Consider the following 20,221-nt stretch of genomic DNA (forward strand, 5'->3'; position numbering starts at 1 on the left):
GGGGTGTGGGGGGCGGCGGGCCGGAGGGACGAGGGCGGGCGAGAGGCGCGCGCTGGGATTGGCGCCGAAGACCGGACCCTCAGCCGCTAGGGGTAAGTGTGGGCGCCTGGGAATACGCTTAGGGGTGCGCGGCGCGGTTCTCGACGCCCGCCACCCCTGCCCCCTCACCTCTCCCGGGCCCCCACCACGCGCACCCCTCCTCTTGCCGCCTGCGGCTTCCTCTTGTTGTTCGTTGTTTGGCTGGGCTTTTTTTGGGGGGGGGAGGAGAAGCGGGTGATTGTAGTGTGTGTGCTAGTGGAGGAGGAAGTCAGGTGAGAGGGCCCTACGCACCCCCCCCAAACCCAGACCGCGTGGGGTGTATCGCTCCCCACTAGGGGCATGTGGGCCAATTTTTTTTTTCTCGTCAATATTCGGTCGAGACGATCTCTCCTAGGGGGCCTCCTTCCCTTACAGCCTGCTCTGTCCATCTCCCTCCAGCCAACCCTCGCCCCTCTCAGCACCCATCCAGGAGTGCTGCACCCCAACTGAGGAGCACGTGGTGGAAGGAGGGGGGCCCTCTTGCAGACCCTCACCCCGCGTCCCTGCCTATTTGTTTAATATGTATCCTCCCGTCGGCCGCTGTACTTCTTTAAAATCCACTGGGAAAAGACCCTGAACTGAGGTCCAGTTTCTCCAAAAAGCTGGAAGCAAAGAGGGCAAGTGATGAGAATTTAATGACGGGGGTTCGCGGAGGAGAGGGGCAAGGGAGCCTTCCCAGCAGGTGAATGAAACTCCTAAAACCTCTGCAATAGCAGAGTGACTTTGAGGTTCAGGAGACGAGGCTAAGGAGAAATGAGAACTCCATCAACTTTGCCCCTCTCCTCCTGCCATCCTCCACCCCCACCCCCACCCCGCCTGTAGGAAGCTAACAGGTCTTTTGTTTTGTGTTGTGTCGGCTTTGGGAAATTTGCATTAAGTATGACAACAGAAAATTACTACTGTTTACTCAAAGTTAAGGGGATTGCAGAAAGGAAAACCAGCCTACTTTTTCCTTCGTGTGTGTGTGTATGTGTGTTTGCGTGTGTGTGTAGTTGTTAGGTTCATAGCTTGAACTGCAGAACGTCAGTTTGTAACAATAAGGACTGTAGAGCCGCCTCGGTGTATTTTTAGAAGCTGCACTTTCCTGAGTTCCTTTCACACAAGGCTTGCTCTCTCATTAAGTCCCCATACATAATTGTATTTAGAGAGAAGGAAACTATGGAAGCAGGAGGGAGATTGCTAAGATCTCCATCCCGCCAGCGCAGAGCACTGTTTGCAGTGAAGTTCCTGGAAAGTGACTGTGGGCTGAGAATTCAGTTTTTCCTAAAAGCTCTGTTAGGTCCTCTTCTGTCAGATGTCTATGAATAAAGCACGCTGGGAAAATCCTCATATTCGTGCAGTCTTATTTTATCCTTTACACAGTGGTTGATTCTACTTTCAAGTCCTGGTAACAGCACATCAACTGTGCTGTATTTTTGTGTGGTTTTTCTAAATAAAGGAGGATAGCGCATGTATTCTTGCTGCTTTCTGATATGCCAGTTCTTTCCTATCAGTATTGTTGGATTCACTGGAATGTCCGTCTTTTTCAGTTGATTGTCATTTTATGCAAAGACAACAATTCCAAAGACATAAGAATATAAAAAGTTTATGAATTAGTGTTGTTTTGGAGAACTAGCCCCTCGTTTCTAAGATGCAAGTGCCCACCTCAACTCCTGGTTCTGTAAAGCAAAGCAAAAAGGTATAAATGCCATGGGCAAAAACAAAACACAAGTTTTCCCTCCTGGATCACTTCCTGCATCCACAGGACCCAAGAGACACCGAATCTCCTGCCTTAATTTACCAAAATGCTGAATTGCCTAACTAGTACCAATATCTCCATCTGGGAATGACATCAGGTTTGGAATGGGAAGAATAAATTCTCAGTCTTTAATTACTGCTTATTAGCAATTTCTTATAGCAGGCGGCTGATTCTCCAATTCTGAAAGGCTGAAGTGAAGCTTAACAGAAATTGAAATCCATAAATAAATAAATGGAGTGGGTTTTTTTCTCCCTTACACAGTCTTACATACTCATTTATTTCCCAAAGTTATCAACTAAGTTCCCCAAATCTAAAGTATGATACGCTCCCCTGCATGAAACCAAAGGAACATTTTGCCCCAGCCTTTTGAATTTGCTTTTTCCCCCTAAATAGTCTTGAACAGAGAGCTCACAGGCTCTATTATAATACAGAATTATGTAATGATGCGTACAGTGCATTAAGTAACATAACTTGATAAACTCTTTTGTAAACCTTGCCCCCTGGCACATAGTAGGAATACATTAAATACTTACTGAATTAAGATGTTAATGAAATATTGTAATTGGCCACAAATTCAATAGTACTAGGATAAGCCTTTTTTTTTTTTTCCAGAAGAAAAAGGTATTTTGCCTGAAAGTTATTAGGGTAATATATTTCTGCTCCTAGATTTTTTTTTAACAAGTCCAAATCTGATTTAAATGGTCGAAAGGCACGTAAATATGAAACATATCAAATGGTCAATAATAATAACTAATGTCAAAAGCTGATTATTTTCCTAGGAGAATAGACAACAAATCCTGCCTACTAAACAGTGTGAGAAAGATGCAAAGGAGGGATAAAACAGTATTGGTCTGCAGGGAATTTGTTTGGTGGCAAGATGACATCAGAATGTGAAAACACAACTCAGTGTATCAGTAAATGGATGAAATCAAAAGAATATTAGAGAAAATAGATTTTTCTTTTCTTTTTTAGACCAGAGGAACTAGACATCCTGAAGTTCCTGGTTGGAATGTATTTTTGAAGTTAATTTGTCAGGTCAAACCTCCAGGGGCTATCAGGGCAAACACCTTGAGTGAAGAGGATCTCGCCGCTTACCTACATACAGGCAGAAATTCTATCTACAGAAAAGTTACCGCAGGGTAAAGTTCAATGTCTATTGTGTGTATAAATGAGAAATATCCTAAGTAGTTCATTCCATCTTTGTATACTTTATTACATTTTTTTAAATTGAACAAAATTGATGCAGACTTCCCTCAAACTTTCAACCCTAAAACTCCTAAATCCTATAAACCCCAAAACTTCCAACCATTAGTCCAGTTCTGCCAAACAGAGCAAATCTGTTATAATAGTCAGGAGAGGCTATCTTACGCCAGAATAACAAACAATTCCAATGTTTAGTGATCTACAATGACCAAAGTTGTTTTCTTGGTCGTGCGGAGTCCGTTGCAAGTCCACTGGTCTGGTCCGTGTCTCCTCATTCAGGGTCCCAGGCTGAGAGAACAGTTGCCATCTTGAATGTTTCATGTCACTATGGGAAGAATAAAGGTCATTCAGAGGGTGTCAGGGTGGCACTGAAATGCTGTGGCCAGAAGTGACACATAGCATTTGGGCTCACAACTAATTGGCCAGGATTAGTTGCAGGGCTCCATGGAATCATCACAATAAGGCCAGATAGTACAGCCTACCTTGTGCCCCGAAGTAGAGAGCTATGGTGCACAGCTTTAAGGACTAACATACTCTTAGTGGCCCTTGTGCATTGATATCCTCTAGCTAAATGATCCCATCCTACTCCTTTGTGGCCTAAATGTTTCATTCTTCAGGGTAAACTCTGCTGGAGAGGCCACCACATTATAGGGAGACAGGCATGCTGTGACTTTTTTCTCCATCTATTCTCTCTTTGAATGCAGCACTACCATCCTACCCCTTCCCCCCAAATTGCAGTGCCCCCATCAATTTTAAGTCATTCTTTATGTATTTCCTGATATTATATGTATTTTATTTTTTCAAGGCTTGTTTTCCGAGAAAGGGTACCATGAACAGGAACTTTTGAGAAGTGTTATCTGGGGGAAAAAATGTTATCTGAAGATGTCACGATCATTATCAAATTTTGAAATTTTGTCTTGAATAGTTACTTCCCTTATTTTAAACATCAAAATTTTGCAACACAAATAAAAACTCTCTTGGAAGTATTCATTCATTCATTTACCCATTTTTTGTTCATTCAATAAACACTCACTTATTGATGGCAGATACTCTATTAAGGACTGTGTATATGGAGACTATTAAGAGTTCTTCTTGTTAAGAAACACATTTTCCGGGGCGCCTGGGTGGCTCAGTTGTTAAGCTTCTGCCTTTGGCTCACGGAGTGATCCCAGAGTCCTGGGATCGAGCCCCACATTAGGCTCCTCCACTGGAAACCTGCTTCTTCCTCTCCCACTCGCCCTGCTTGTGTTCCCTCTCTTGCTGTCTGTCTCTCTCTCTGTCAAATAAATAAATAAAATCTTTAAAAAAAAAACACACACAACACGTTTTCCAACTGGGCACACAGAGAAGTCATTGCAAAGCTAATAGGGGCACATAGTGCTATGGGAACACTTGGGAAGAATCAAATAACTCTGGCAGGATTTAGGAAAGTTCATAGAGGAATTGAACTAAGTCCTGAGGATAAGTGAGTCTCTTCTAGGCAGAAAAGGAAGATAAAGGATATTTCAAGCAGAGAGACCAATATGAGTAAAGGCACTGAGGATGACCAAGCTTGCTGTTTAGGGAACTACCAGGAACTCAGTGTGGCTGGAACATGAGATCTTTGGGAAGGATGAAATCAAGCAACTACAAATTGAGAAGAACCTTGCAGACAAGCTAGATCCCATCTATCAGATTGCAAACTCTTCTGTTTACTCTGGGCCAAGCATGGATACAAGTAAGCAAAGAAGACCAAGTTGAGACCATAAGCAGTGGTGGAGACTCTGGCAATCTGGAGAATATATTCCCTGTCCAAATGGGATAGTCAACGTCAATGATGCTGAATGTCAGGTCTTCCAATTGAGGTTACTTTTTTTTTTTTTTTAAGATTTATTTAGAGTGGGGGAAGGGTAGAGGGCCAGAGGGAGAGGGAGAGAGAATCCTCAAGCAGACTTCCCACTGAGCGGGGAGCCCCCCACCCCCACAGGTCTCCATGCCAGGACCCTAAGATCATGACCTGAGCCGAAATCAAGAGTTGGGGCTTAACCAGCAGAGCCACCCAGATGCCCCTGGTCTTCAGGTTGTTAAAGAGAAGTTGCTAATTTGGTTTTATATGAAAAATTGAAATATTGAATGTTGAGAACTTACCCACATCTTAAAGTACACATGTGCGGAGAAAACATGTCTACGGATCAAAATCAGCGTAAAGACCTCCAGTCAAATGTCTCCTACCGTATGAGATAGGGAGTCATTAAAGGTCGTGAGGATGGGAGTAACACCAACAGAAAACTCTTCAGAAAGATCACTGGGAGGGCACCCGGCTGGCTCAGTTGGTGAAGCACGTGACTTTTGATCTCGGAGTTGTGGGTTCAAGGCCCATGTTGGGTGTAGAGATTGCTTAAAAATAAAAATCTTAAAAAAATAGATCTCTCTGGTGGCAAAGTAGACAGGAAAAGTCTGGAACCTGGGAGGCTGTAATTGATACTCAATATATCATTTGAGGGATGATGCAAAGCGCTTTATAACACTGCCCTTTTTAAGTATACAACTTCCCATGTATATAGGGGGCATCTGATAAATATTTGAAGAGCTAATGAATGAAAGAGAGAAAAGCTAAAGTTTTAGAAGGAGGGCACATTTTTTGAGGACTCCTTATGCCATATGCTTCCTTTGTTAGACTTAATTTTTCAAGAGCACAATGATCTTACATTGATCATGTGTAATTTTTGTATCTCTCTTGGTAAATATTATTGGTTTTTAAAAATGCATAAATCATCTAGAGAAGGACATAAAGATCAGCACAGCATCAGAATATTATCTAGGACTAAGCTTACTGACCCTAACTTGTAAAGGAATGCCAGCTAAACACATGACTCTTGTACCAGGCCCTAAAAGTCTGTAGTCCCAGGCTTTGTAAAATGACACTACACCCTTTTGTGTAGCCTGCACATGTTTTTAGTGAAGGCCAAACTCTATATAGTATAGTGTGTATATACACACACACACACACACACACACACACACATACATGCACACACACACACACATCTATATTATATATACAGGGGCACATCCATATTCTTAAAGCCACTCAATTCATTGAACAATCAAGTCTTTAAATTCTTAGCAATTTGGCCCTACAAATTGTAATTTTTTAACTCAACTTTCTTGAGGTATAATTTATGGACAATAAAACCCCTCCATTTTATGTGTCCCATGAGTTTTGAATACAAAGAAGCAGCATGAGCAGATTATAATATTTTAAGTGAATTTAAGGGAAAAATAGACAAAATTTATAGACATACAGGCAAAGCAGCCTTAGGGTGTCAAACCACCTGGATTCTAATCCAGGTTCAACTGTCACTAGCATGACCTTGGGCCAGTCTCTTAGCTTCCTGCCCCAATTTCCTCAGGCCTTTGGTGGGGATTATCATTGTGCTCACCTCCTGGAGTTAGCAAACTGCTAGGGCTTCAATACGGTTAGTGGTCAATAAAGATTATGCTTTCTTTTGTTAATGTTGTCGTCATTATTATTCTGATAGAGAGGAAATCCCGGGATGTAAATAAGAGGACAAAGTGAATTGACTGGAATGTAAGGGGGGGTAGAAAGAAGCGAGTACCTCCTGGGTGACTTGCTTCTGTGCCAAGGGGGCTCAAAGCCAGAGAATAATTACGGCCTCTATTTCTGGAATATTTATTTTTTACTGAAAGATTTTGGAAGAAATTATTTTTCTATTAAAACAGCTACACACACAGTGGAATGCTTTTTCTCTTCTATAACTTTTGTGGAAATGTTTGCCAAGTCCAGAACATATTCACTAGTAACATTTATCTTAAAATTGTTAAAGCACCTCCTATTTTTGTATGCTATGAATGCTGCCCAAATGTAGACTCTTTGCCATTAGTAAATGTTTGCATTTTGGATGAAAGATGTGTTGGAGTAGGGAAAAAGTAATAGAGCATGACCTTGGGGAAATCAAGTCACCAGGAAGAAAAGAGGAGAACTGGATTCTAGTTCTGATTCTGTAACTAACCACCTATTTTGTTGATGTCAGCAAACATCAGGGTGGGGATTGTTTGTTCTTTTCACCCCTAATTCCCGCATACTGGTAGATCTCAAACTTTACTGTGTATAGGAATTAAATAGAATGCTTATTTAAAATGCAGATTCCTTGGCTCCATGTCCATAAATTCAGATCTGGTAGAAATGAAGCGGGGATCCAGTGATCCATGTGGATTTGGGAAACTTGGGTTGAAAGGGACAGAAATCCAAATCATAAATGAAAGTTATGTTTCACTTTTGATCCTCGATCTCCCTCAACACACACACACACACACACACACGTTGGAAATACAGCCTAAGGAGTGCTTTAGGCATAATTAGATCTATCTGCTCAAATAATGTCACCAACTATCTCTTGCTTCTGCTTTCTTCTGTGTCAACTTCTGCTTAAACCTCATTCTTAGTCTAGTTTTCCTTTTACTATAGTAAGCTAGTCCTTCCAAGCTTCTATTCTTCTGACAGAGAAACTCCAACAAAAGAGCACTTTCTTTCTCAAAGTTTCCATCAAAAGAACTACACCTGATTGTGACCATATCAAGTTGTATCATGTACTTATACCTGCACTTATAACCCTGGTCAAGGGCTATGGTTCTTTAACTCACCAGTCTTGGGTCAAATGCCCACCTTGGATTTAGGGGCGTAGCCACCCTACGCAAGTTGCATAGGCTGGGGATGGGGGAGGTATTGTTCTCCGAGATAAATTGGAGATAATTATTCCAGAAATAGGGAATGCTTATTAGCCAAACCTATAAATTTTCCATCCACTACTGTACGTTTTTTAGAAGTACTTAGATGAGGATAAGCCAAGTGCTATGGTGCAAAAGGATAACAGGTGTGCCAAGGTATTGAATCTTTCAGCCTTAAAGACGACCCACAAGAGCCTGGGAAGGGCCTAGGATGCTCAGAGCTCCTGAGCCAGTTGCCTCATACAGTTACCCCAGAGTTTTTGTCAAATATTAAACATTTTCTATGTGTGCCATGAAGATGATTTGTATGGAGGTCATCTGTGACTTGCACATTGGGAATCAATGGATTTTGAAATCACACTTTGAGGTCATCTTAAATATACAATAATATTATTTCTTTTGGATTTTCCTGAGACAACTTGGAAGCTGATTTATTTGATTGAAAGGGCAGTAAAAGTTCCAGGTATGGTACCCAGAAGAGGGACAAACAGACAGGACCAGCAGTTGAATCCTGCTTTGACTTGGTTATTAGTTCTGTTTTGTTTAGTATTCCTGGACATAGGTAGTTTGTTCCATCTAATAGATATAGTCCTAGCCTGGTTCTCAGTACGCCTGGCTCCTTTTAATATTTGGAACAGAAATGGATGCACATTATACAGACAATGGAAAGGGGTAAACTGGCAACAGAATGAAACAGAAAATGGTTTTGACTATTAGTCATGAGATATATTTTAGGTATATTACATGCAAGTTTATGGAAGAAGTGAATTCTGATGAATGAATTATTAACTCATTCTTTTAAGTGAAGAAGTTACTATTATTTTCTTAAACTCATTAATAAAGTTAATAAAAGAAGTCTGCCTCAGCATTTTAGTATCGAGTCATTAGTTTAGTTTCAGATGGCTTCAGATGATCCTTCCCCCAACTTTCCCCTCCACCAAAGCAACCCAATACACAAAAGAAAGTGTTTTCAACAAATGGTGCTAGGATAACTAAATATCCATATGGAAAACAAACAAACAAACAAACAAAAAAAAAAAAACCTTCATCCCTACCTCACACCATACACAAAAATTCCTTGCCAGTGGATTATAGATCTAAATGTGGAATTAAAACCATAAAGTTTTAGAGGAAAACATCATTTGGAGATAGACAAAAGTTTCTTAGATAAGCCATAAAAGCAATAACCATGAAAGAAAGACAAGATAAACTACATGTTAAAATTCTTAATTTCTTATCGGAAGGAAAGCAGGGGGAGGAGTAAAGCCTCATGATTAAAAAAATCATTGCTACGAGTGGGATTTTCTCTCCTATGCATTGGTTCAAGTTCTTTTGACTTGTAAGCAATAGAAGCTGACTCTCTGAGCTTAAGGAAGAAGGGAAAAGCACAAATGGAGTTTTTGTGGAATCCAAAGTCAAGGGTGCAGTGGGGTTTCAGGAATAGATGTATTAGGTGCTACAGGGAACCCAGTCAATCCTCTCTCTCCATGTTTCTTCTCTGTCTTTCTCATGGCAATACAGTTACCTCTTCTCCTCAATTACATAGCAGATCATGATTGCCAGTTGTTCTTGAACCATGCATGTTTCAGTCAAGCCACCCAGAGAAAGGCCCATCTTTCTGTCTTCACAATTCTTAGGGATGAGTCTGATTGGCTCACTTGGATCTGGTGGCCACCCATACTCTAAGAAACTATGACCAGAGACAGGATGATGTTTAAAAACATAGCAACTCCTTTCATCCATGGGAGTGTAGGGTGAAAAGAAACAGCACTCCAGTTGATATTCTCTCTACATTTCCTCTTTATTATACAAAAGAGAGTTGATGGAAGTTTGTACTTGGTCAGTTTTTAATGGCTACTAGTTTTGGTGTATTGATATACTATCCCTTTGAGTATCTAACATTGCGTCTCTACATCTCTACCAGTTGACTGATACATATTATGGACCATAAACAAAATTAGTCCATTTTAAAAATGGGCACATTTATTTGTAAATTATTAGCCAAGATCTATTCAAATGCAGACATGCTTTGTTCTAGTCTGGATATACAATAAAATTAATTTAAATAACTTTAATCAGCTTCAAAAACAGCAAATTCCAAGACAATTAGGTTAACTTTAAGAACTCATATTTATTGAGTTAACAGATGGTAAATTAAAAAACAATGAAGCTAATTTTTAAAATCATTCATTGAATTAAAAAAACAGACATTTAACAAAACTGTTTTTAAGCTGTTTTTTCATCCCAATATGCATATTTTAAGATTCCAATTTGGGGAACTTCAGGGAAGACACAAATGAGTTGCACTATATGAACATTCCTCCAGTGAATTACATTTTTTAAAGGATTTAGAACCACCTGGAAAAGAATTTTATGAATCAGCAATAAAAATGTAAGAAATAAGCATATTCTAGAGAGCGGGAGGAATGAAAAGTCTACTTCATCAATTCCAGTTTGCTCTCTAACATGCTCCTATGGCCTCCTATGTTGTTCCTGGCCAGAATTGTGTTTCTGCATTTTAATGGGCAAACATAAGACTTCCCTTTGATGGCTTCTTGGGCCTTGTCCACCAGTGACTTGAAATATGTCGTAAATGCTAGAAGCTGACTCTGCAAACTTACAGGAAAAAGGGAATTTTGTGGGAGCACATTGAAGACCTGGGGTCTTTTTCTCTTGGGCTCCCACTTTGTTGGGTCTCTTGGCAGTTTTTGGAAATGGAGCAATGAACATATCCCAACACATGAAGGATACCAGAAACTGGTTGTTTCCATAGGAAAGTTCAATCATTTCTCCCACTTACTGTGGTTTTGTAGATGGAATTAGAGGTGACATCATGGCTACATTAAGATACATCATTTGCATTGTACTTGCTATTATTAGTTTTAACATGATGGCATATTTAGAACTATAGCTATATATGTAGACATTCAGTTACTCCATAAAAATACCTGGAATAGATTTGTTTGATCAGCTGGTTGATCAGTTGGTGTTATAGTTTTTTCTTTACTTGGAGAGTTGCAAACTGCAATATAATTTATTTTATGGTCCTAGTAACACATCGTCTAAGATCTGGATGCTTTATGTTGTAAGTCTTACATTACTTGATTGGTAATGTTGAGAATCGTATTTACTTGTTTTGATAGATCAATTTATTGGTTACAATTTGAGTTAAAAACAATTAGAAATATAAAAACACATTTATTATTGAAATTATGGTAGTAAAATTATCTTATTATTGTGCATTTGAAACTACTTAGCCCCAGCCCCTTTTCTCCTTGAAATAATTGTTTTTATAATAACCTTCTGATAATATGAGGCTTTTTAGGAATGTAATTATAACAATATAGCAGGAGGGAGTATATTGTTTTTAATTAAACAAGAACAGGTAAAAATAAGAATAGATTGTGACTAAATGAAAAATTCAGTAGGTGAAATTTCTGTTTTGCAGAAATAGAAATTAGGGATACAGAAGAAAAGCTTCATAACTAGTCTAAACATCCAAAGAAAATGAATAAAAGTTAAAAGGGTGAAAGGAAATTGGATAGACAAATTATGGAGGTCTAACTTAGAATGTAAGCTCCTTGAGAGCAATAAACATCTTATTATTGTAACCCCACCCCCCAACAGAGGCCTTACCACATAGTATATGCTATTAATATTAGATAAACATTTCTTATATTTATGAATAAAATAATGGATGTTCCCCTGAAAATAGAGCAGGTGGATCAGAAGTAAAAATCAAAGTATACAACAGAAGAAAACTCTGTATATAAAAACTGCACTAAAGTTGTAAGGTTTCTTTTGAGGAAAATTAAGGGGTAGAGATAAATGGCTTGTCACAGGCTGGTAAATTTTTAAATTTCTAGAACAAACAAAATTCCTTCAATGTCTAAGAAAGCAGATATATATTTTTGTAGATTGTCTTCATATTTCTTTTACAGAACAAGAACATTTCTAAGACCAAATGTAAATTTTTACATAATTTTAAGCAAAACAAGTTTGATTCTTTAAATTTTATGCCTACCTGATTATTGGCTCATACATAAGAACAACAGAAGAACGTTTTTAAATCAGGAAGATGTCAGAAGGTATAACAATTAAGAGTACTTTCTGTAAAAATTGCAAAGAGATATCGTCTAGATCACTAAGTGGTCAGATATATAAAAAATCAAGAATAGGAAATACCAGGAAAAAGCTTAGTGCTAACTAAGCACTGAGGGTCAAGATGAAGTAATAAATGAATAAAATATAGGGGAAATTGAAGTGAATTAAGAATTGATGTTAATGACTAGATGTTTTTCTTTACTAAGGGAGCAATGTTTCCAATAGAATAATCTTATAAGGAAGTTTTTAGAATTTAAAATAAGAGTCTGTAATTAATAACCGCAATGTGGAAAGAGGACATGGAGAACACAAAAGTATTAGAAGCTGCTGTTTTATTTTTATTTATTTATTTAAAGATTTATTTATTTATTTATTTGAGAGAAAGCACGTGGTGGGGAGGAAGAATGGGGGAGGGCAGAGGGGGAGAATCTCAAGCAGACTCCCCACTGACCCGGGAGCGTAATGCAGGGCTCAGTCTCACGACCCATGAGATCTTGACCTGAGCCAAAATCAAGAGTCAGGTGCTTAACCAACTGAGCTACCCAGGCACCCCTGTTGCTTTATTTTTAAATCATTAAATAAGAATGCATTTAAGGGTAGTGTGAACAATTTAATATAGATACTAGTTGAATGGGAAGAAGAATATCTATTTTATAAATAATCGTAGGAGATAAAACAGTTCAAAAGACAAAATGGAAAGGAAACAATAAGGAATTATTGAAAAGAAGAAAGTATAAAATAAGTACAATCAAGCTAAAAAATTATGACAAGTATAAATGTCTTAAATTTCTCTATTCAAATGGAAAGATCTCCATATTAAATTAAAATGAAAGTCTTATGATTTGGTGGTGCTTAGAAGAGTCATACTTAAAAAAAAATGACATGGAAATATTTTTTAAAAAGGCAAAGATTTTGCAGCCTAACATGGTCACAAGCAGAATTTTTTCAAAAAACAGTAAATAAGACAAAAAGTACTATTTTACAATTATTGTTAATGTAATACCAGTAAAGGAAAAATGGCACTGAAAAATAATGCATTAAATAAGCTTAAACCTAAAATAGCATGCTTTTTAAAAATGCAATAAAGCTCATCATAGGAAAATAATGAAAATAATGTATACCCAAGCAGTGCAAAATTAGAGGCTAAACTAATGAAATATTTCATATTGGTAAATTAAATAAGAAGTAAATTATTATTTTCATAGATTGTTTTGTAAAGTGTTGGATAAAATTTAATACTTGTTCCTGATTAAATGAAAAGAAAAATAATATTTTTAGCATGATAATAAATATTTTTAACTAATCGTCAGTATTAAAATTAATGTAAAAATACTAGAAATATACATGTTTAAAAACAGGGATGGGGTAGAAGTTGGTATAATCATTCTGCCATAATGATGTTATTAAACATTAGTTTTAAAGCCCTTATCAATATATAAAACATACTAAAGAAAGAAGACCTCAGGGCACCTGGGTGGCTCAGTCAGTTAAGTGTCTGCCTTTGGCTCAGGTCATGGTCCTGGTGTCCCAGGATCGAGCCCTGAGTTGGGCTCCCTGCTCAGTGAGGAGTCTGCTTCTCCCTTTCCCTCTGCCCTCCCTGCCCCACTCATGCTGTCTCTCTCTCTCTCTCAAATAAATAAATAAAATCTTTTTTTAAGTAATAAAAAAGAAGGCCTATAAAGAGTGAAAAAATATACATTATCATGATGACTGGAAAAATATTTTTATAGCTTGAAAACCCAAGGAAGTGGAAAAGATGTGAATAGACTTAATAAATTAGTAAAATATTGGCAGATGTATGACTAGTAACATAAATCAGTAGTATTTCTAAATATTAGTAACCATTAGCTTAAACATAAACCTCTAAGAGAGATTTATTTTATAAGAGCAACAAAATATATAAAACTCTGAGTTTAAACAGAAATATGTTACCTATCTAAATGAAACTTTTTTGAGAGCTCCAAAGTATAGATTTAATGAGAAATCTAGTAATAATGTCCCTTCTGTTTTTCACATTTTGAGGTAATGGTGAGAGGAACTTGATTTTGACATAAATCTGGAAAAGAAAGTATGCAAGAATAGTGGAAATCAGTTCTCAGAAAGAAAGGTAATGAGGACAGACTAGTTTCATCAAATATTAAAATATATTATAAAGTTATAATAATTAAAACCATGTGATATTGGCACCAAAATAAATTAATGAGGCAAAATATGTGGTCAAAGTAAATCGTACTTTATATAATAATGGAATATTTGTTAATGTCAGAACACAAATCAATGGGAAAGAAAAATATTTTACAATATATGGACAGATTAACTGAAAAAATCAATTTGTATACTCATGATGCATGTATAATACAATAGCAAAACTCAAAATGTAGGAAGTCTAAAGGGATTTGTTTTTATAGGTTTAGAATACTGTAACAAATTGCAAAGTAAAGATAAAATATATCGGTTATATTAAGACAGCAATAAAACAAACAAACAGTAGGCCAGGTACAATTATTTGAACATAACAAAAGGTCAATAATCATATTATTAACAGAAGCTCATACAGACTCCACAGCTGAGAACTAATACATGAGATAAGAATAGAATCATATATGACTAAAATCACATTTCACAAAAGATGAAATATAACACATTTGCAAACAAATAAAAACATTCAGCCTTACTAATAATCAATTGAAAATACACTAAAACAAAAATAAGCTGTATTTAGGTTTAATCAATTATTTTAAAATTAATGTCAAGGATTTACATTCCCAGCTGTTACAGATTATTTTCATTTAGATCAGCTTATCCTCTGAGAGAAAGTGGAAAACCTGGATAAAATCTAGCAAATATTTGTTTAAAAGCATCTCAGAGATTCAGGGCAGAGAGGATTTGAGAGGCAGAGAACCCAGAGGGCAGAGAATCCAAAAGAGATCTCTTATATAAGATCTTATGTAACTTCCTATTAGAAGTTAAAGTAAAACCCCACTTGAGAAAGATATGATCACCCAGAGGTTCAAATTATCTCTACAATTTTTCATACACAATGTCTGGCAATAAAATTACCAGCCATATCTGTAGACCAGAAAATAGACTTTAAAATATCTGTGATTAATAAATTAACAAAATTAGATGAGAAGATAGGGAATTGTAGCATATTATTGGTAACTGTGATAAAAATCAAATGGAAATTCTGGAACTGAGAAATAAACTGACAGCAATTAAAAACTCGATGGATGGGTTGAAGGGCAAACTAGAAACAATTGAAGAACAGATTGATGAACTGGAAGGCAAAGCAAAAGAAGATTTAATGTTAATACCTAAAGTCAGCAAAGTACACTGGAAAGTGGTTTCTTCTTACATAACTGGTGACATATAAATCTATATAATACTTTTTGGAAACGCCTTGGCAATGTAAATCAGATATTAGAACAAAAAAGATTCATGTCTTTTGACCCAGTAATCTTATGTCTGGGAATATCTATTAAGGAAATAATTTTTTTAATGTGAATTGTTTTATGTATAAAGGTGTTTACTACAAACTTACTCATGACACTACTAACTGTGCAGACAATGTTTTAAGTGCTTTACTTCAATTAATGCAATTCATCCTCCCCAAAACCCAAGTAGATGGAGGTGGTTACTGCTAACACCCTCATTTTACAGATGAGAAAACTGAAACATTGAGAGGTCAGATAGCTTGCTCAAGATTATGTAGCTAGTGAGTAGAGAAATAAACATTTGAACCAGGCTGTCTGGCTGCACAGCCTGCACTTGAACCTGCCCTGGGCTGTTGAAAACAACCTAAATAGCTAACAACTGGAGACTTGTCAAGTAAGTAACATACTCAGTCTGTGTAATATTATGCAGGTATTAAAAATCAGCATCATGAACACTTTTAGCAACATAGGAAATACTTCTGATATAATATGAAGAGAAAAAATCAAAATCCTAGAACTACAACAAATAAAAAATATGCATATAAATATGACTGAAATCAAATATCCCCAAAAGCTAATGACAATTATATGAAGTTGGTAGCACTTCTTCCTTTTCTCTTCTTCCATCTTTCATTTTCTCAAAATTGTGTGCGTGTGTGTGTGTATACACAATTATGTTTCATATATAAAAATACCACTATCTATACAGAAAAAGGAGTAGAGTATATTGGGTAAGAGCCTGGGCTCTAGAGTCAGACTGCCTGTGTCACCACTTACTAGGTGTGTGACCCTGGTCAGGTTGTTGAACTTTTGTTTCTAAGTTTCTAAGCTTATCCTACAAAATGAGGATAATTATAGTACTTATCTCATAGGGTGATTGTGAGGATTAAATATGCTTGAAATGTATTTAGAACAGTGTCTGAAAGTTAAATATGTAAGAATGATCTAGTATTGTTATTGTTATTTTACAAAGAAACCTCATCATATTAGACCCTGAGTGACCAGATAAAAATGACAGTTCCCTCCTGCCAGTCCTTTGATAGGCACACACATTAGCAACAAGTTTTGTTTCTATATATAGATCTTTGTCCTTTCTATGAATTCTCCAATGCAGAGATGTCTAGGAACCAGGAACCATTGGTTGAGGGGGCACTTCTGAACTCTTTCCAAGAAAGCAGTGTAATCAAATGTCTGAGATATGTTTTTTTATTTTAGAGAAGTTCAGCCTCCCTGCTTGTGTCACATCTGTGAGGACAAGAGTGATTGAAACTGCCCATTGAAGCCAATATTATACTAGCATCATCGTCAGTGAATTAGAGAAAATATTTGTCTGTTTCCCCAATTTTTACCCTTCTCTGGATGAATGACTTTTTACCAGCTCCCTGATCTGACAGTTTGCGTAACAATAGAAAACTGTTTATGAAACAGGACATTTGTCGTAACTTAATTTTTCTGAATTGAACACCCCAGGGAGCCTGAAAATGTGCTTCGAAACTTTTTTCCACCTGGCAGATCCAAAAAGTTCAGAAGATTTTTATAGAATATCCTCATCCCTTAAAACAGTTGCATTGAAATTGTAAACAAACAAAAAATCTGTTAGATGCCAAGATTCACTGTTAGCTGTCTTAATGGCTAATGAAATGATAAGACCTTGCAATAACCCTCACCAATTAAAAATTAACAGGTACTTGTCAGGTAGAATATTGCAGTACCTATAGGAGGAAAGGATGCACATTGGTGTTTCATACATTTGTGAGAAAGATCACCTTTGATGCATCCGTCTGTTTTTCAGGATGTTGCAGGTCTCTGCTCTTACAAGACTTTGGCTGCAGAACCCAGGGCTGAACCCCTCTAGGTGTTAGCTGTTTCCTGAATGCTGTCTGTCTCTTACCTGCCTCTGTCAAGGCCCTGTGATGTTCATTGGCAATGTCCTTTGGTTAAACTCTCTAAGCATCCTCAGCTCTATGATATGGTCAGTGTCCAACAAATCGCTTTAATGTCTGAGCTTTACGTTGTTGTTAAAGTTACTGTTCCTTTTGGAGTTATTCATGGAACTGGATCTATCTACTGGATAAATCTATCCTGGATCTATTCTGGGTAGATCCAGAAGATAAATCTACTGGATTTGTCTTCCCCACCCCCACTTTGTTTCAGGATTTATCACAAACCTTTCCAACTCTCTTTCCTAATAGGCATGTTCTGTTATAACACGATACCACTTGTTAAGACAGATTCACTGTCTAAGTCACAGGCCAGCATTTCACAATTAGTGCTGACTGGTCACATGGTAATAGTGAAATTCCTTTCCCCTTCTGCAGAAATGGATCAAAAGATTCAACCAGCAAATGGTGAATCAATGGCAAGTCAATAGTAAGGTGAGAGATTATGTTACTAAAGGATGACCTCAAGATTATTATTATACAATGAATTAATTTCTTATGTAGATAAATGCTGGACCATTTATTATTGTCATAGTATAACTGGAGGTGATTTCATGTGTTCGTAATGCCACATGAGGTTAAATGGAATTGGGCATGGTCCCCTCTCTAACATGTTACCAGTGTCTGATTTTGGGGACATTTCTAAACAATTCTGGGCTTCAGGATCTCCACTTGAAAACAGGAGCAATAGTATTTATCTGTTAGGTTATGAAGGCACTGTTCTAACATTCTATGAATGTTAGAACAGGCAAACACTCGACACCCAGCATTCACTTCTTGAGGGCTAGTCCTCCCTACCCCTATTTATGGAGATAGAAGATAAAGAGAGAAGACAGAACTCTGCTTTCATCTTCAAATATATTTTTCTTCATTGATTATCTAATGAATATAACCATTGACTCAGAAAATAGGTGGAATTTTCATCTTTCCAACCTTCATTCTTTTTTCATTTCTTAGAGCGTTAAAGATTTTTTATTTATTTATTTGTCAGACAGCCAGCGATAGAGGGAACACAAGCGGGGGAGTGGGGGAGGAAGAAGCAGGCTCCCGGCGGAGGAGCCCGATGTGGGACTGGATCCTGGAATGCCAGGATCACGCCCTGAGCCGAAGGCAAACGCCTAACAACTGCGCTACCCAGGCGCCCCCATTTCTTAGAGCTTTAATGAGCGTCTACTATAAGCTGAGAGCTGAGTGCTGTGGGAGACAAAAAGGAGAGTGATCCTATTCTCATGGAGATTGGGATCTAGAAAGAGAGGTCATATATATATAATAATAATTTTATATACATATATATATATAAATGCCAGTAGAGAGACAAAATATTGCCTTCGTTTATTAGAAGGAGAAATTATTTTAACTAGGGTTATCACAGAAAGCTTCATGGAGGAGGTAGTGATAGATTGGGCTTTAAAGACGAGGTACAATTTAGGCAGCAGTGAGAGAGGGAATGCAGTGAACCGAGACTGAGGTAACGTGATTGGGTGGGAAAAACGCTAACCTGGGACTGGAAAGACCTGGGTTGGCAATACCTCCGTTGAACTACTCCCTGGCCTTCAGTTTCTTTATTTGTGAAATGTGTAAAATAATCTCTGCCCTGTTGGTCTTTCAGGGGCCTGGAGAAGATCACAAGGGAGCCTGCATGTGAGATCTCTTTGGAAACCCTGAAGCACTCTGTGAATGAAAAGGGTAAATTTTTTCTCTCTTGCCTTGTACCATAAACTCCATGAGAGCATTTGACAGGGTCAGTTATGTAGGTCTTTAAGAAAAATGTTTGAGGAAGTATATCCAAACAATCACACTTATAAACCTTAAGTCTTCATAATTTTTATTTGCCAATTATATGTCAGTAAAGAGGGGGAAAGTTTTGCCTTTTTTTTTTAATATTTTATTTATTTATTCGACAGAGATAGTGACAGCCAGCGAGGGAGGGAACACAAGCAGGGGGAGTGGGAGAGAAAGAAGCAGGCTCATAGCGGAGGAGCCTGATGTGGGGCTCGATCCCATAACGCCGGGATCAGGCCCTGAGCCGAAGGCAGACGCTTAACGACTGTGCCACCCAGGTGCCCCAAGAGGGGGAAAGTTTTGATAAAACAATGAAGCATTGATTGAGTGAATGAATCCATGAATGTTATGGACTGAATGTCTGTGTCCCCCCAGAATTCATATGCTGAAATCCCACCTCTAATGCGGTAGTGTTAGGAGGTGGGGCCTCGGGAGGTACTTAGGTTTATATGAGGTCCCGAGGGCAGAGCCCCACGATGGAATTAGTGCCCTTACAAGAAGAGGAGACTCCAGCACTTTCTCTCTTCAGCTTGTGATGATACAGTGAGAAGGCAGCCATCGGCAAGCCAGGAAGGGGGCGCTCACCAAGAATTGAATCTTCTGGTACCTTGATCTTGGACTTCCCAGCCTCCAGAACGGTGAAAAATAAATGTCTGTTGTTAAGCCGCCCAGGTGTGGTGTTTTGTTATAGTCGCCTGAGTGGACTAAGACAGTGAGTAAATAAATGACTGAAACAAAACAAAGGCGCAGAGGAGGAAAACATACAACATGAACAAGGAGTAAAGGGTTATCTTTGAAAATATGTGGTACAGCTGGGTGTTAGGAGTGTAACCCAGAGCTGGGGGGGTGGATGGAGTGCCGCGGTCCTCAGAGGACGTTCTGTGGACCAGCAGCATCAGTATCACCTAGGAACTCGTTAAAAATGCAAGTTCCTGGGCCCCCACCCAGGCCTGCGGAATCTGAAACTCAGGGGTGGGGCCAGCAGTCTGTTTTAGCGATCCCTCTAGGTCATTCTGGTGCAAAGTAAAGTTTTGAGAACCATTACTTTGTACTAACATGGGGAGTTTGGAAATTATTCTGCTGTAAATTCAGTGTTAATGAAGGTTTTTAACTGTGGATGGATATAATCAGAGCTGTATTTCTAGGATGATGAGGCATGAAGCTTTGCCTAAAAGAATTTATGGCTTCGATGTAAAAAGCACCACTGGAAATCC

The 20,221-nt window shown here is 38.0% G+C and overlaps 1 long non-coding RNA gene across 1 annotated transcript; it reads left to right on the forward strand.

Annotated features, from left to right (window-relative positions):
• LOC117802638 lies at positions 1 to 19,676 on the forward strand. Its single transcript, XR_004626015.1, has 3 exons — positions 1 to 92; positions 18,835 to 18,911; positions 19,537 to 19,676. It is a non-coding gene; the product is annotated as an uncharacterized LOC117802638 (long non-coding RNA).
• Positions 19,677 to 20,221: the final 545 nt, after the last annotated feature.

Source organism: Ailuropoda melanoleuca, chromosome 6, assembly GCF_002007445.2.
Source record: "Ailuropoda melanoleuca isolate Jingjing chromosome 6, ASM200744v2, whole genome shotgun sequence".
Classification (NCBI taxonomy): domain Eukaryota; kingdom Metazoa; phylum Chordata; class Mammalia; order Carnivora; family Ursidae; genus Ailuropoda; species Ailuropoda melanoleuca.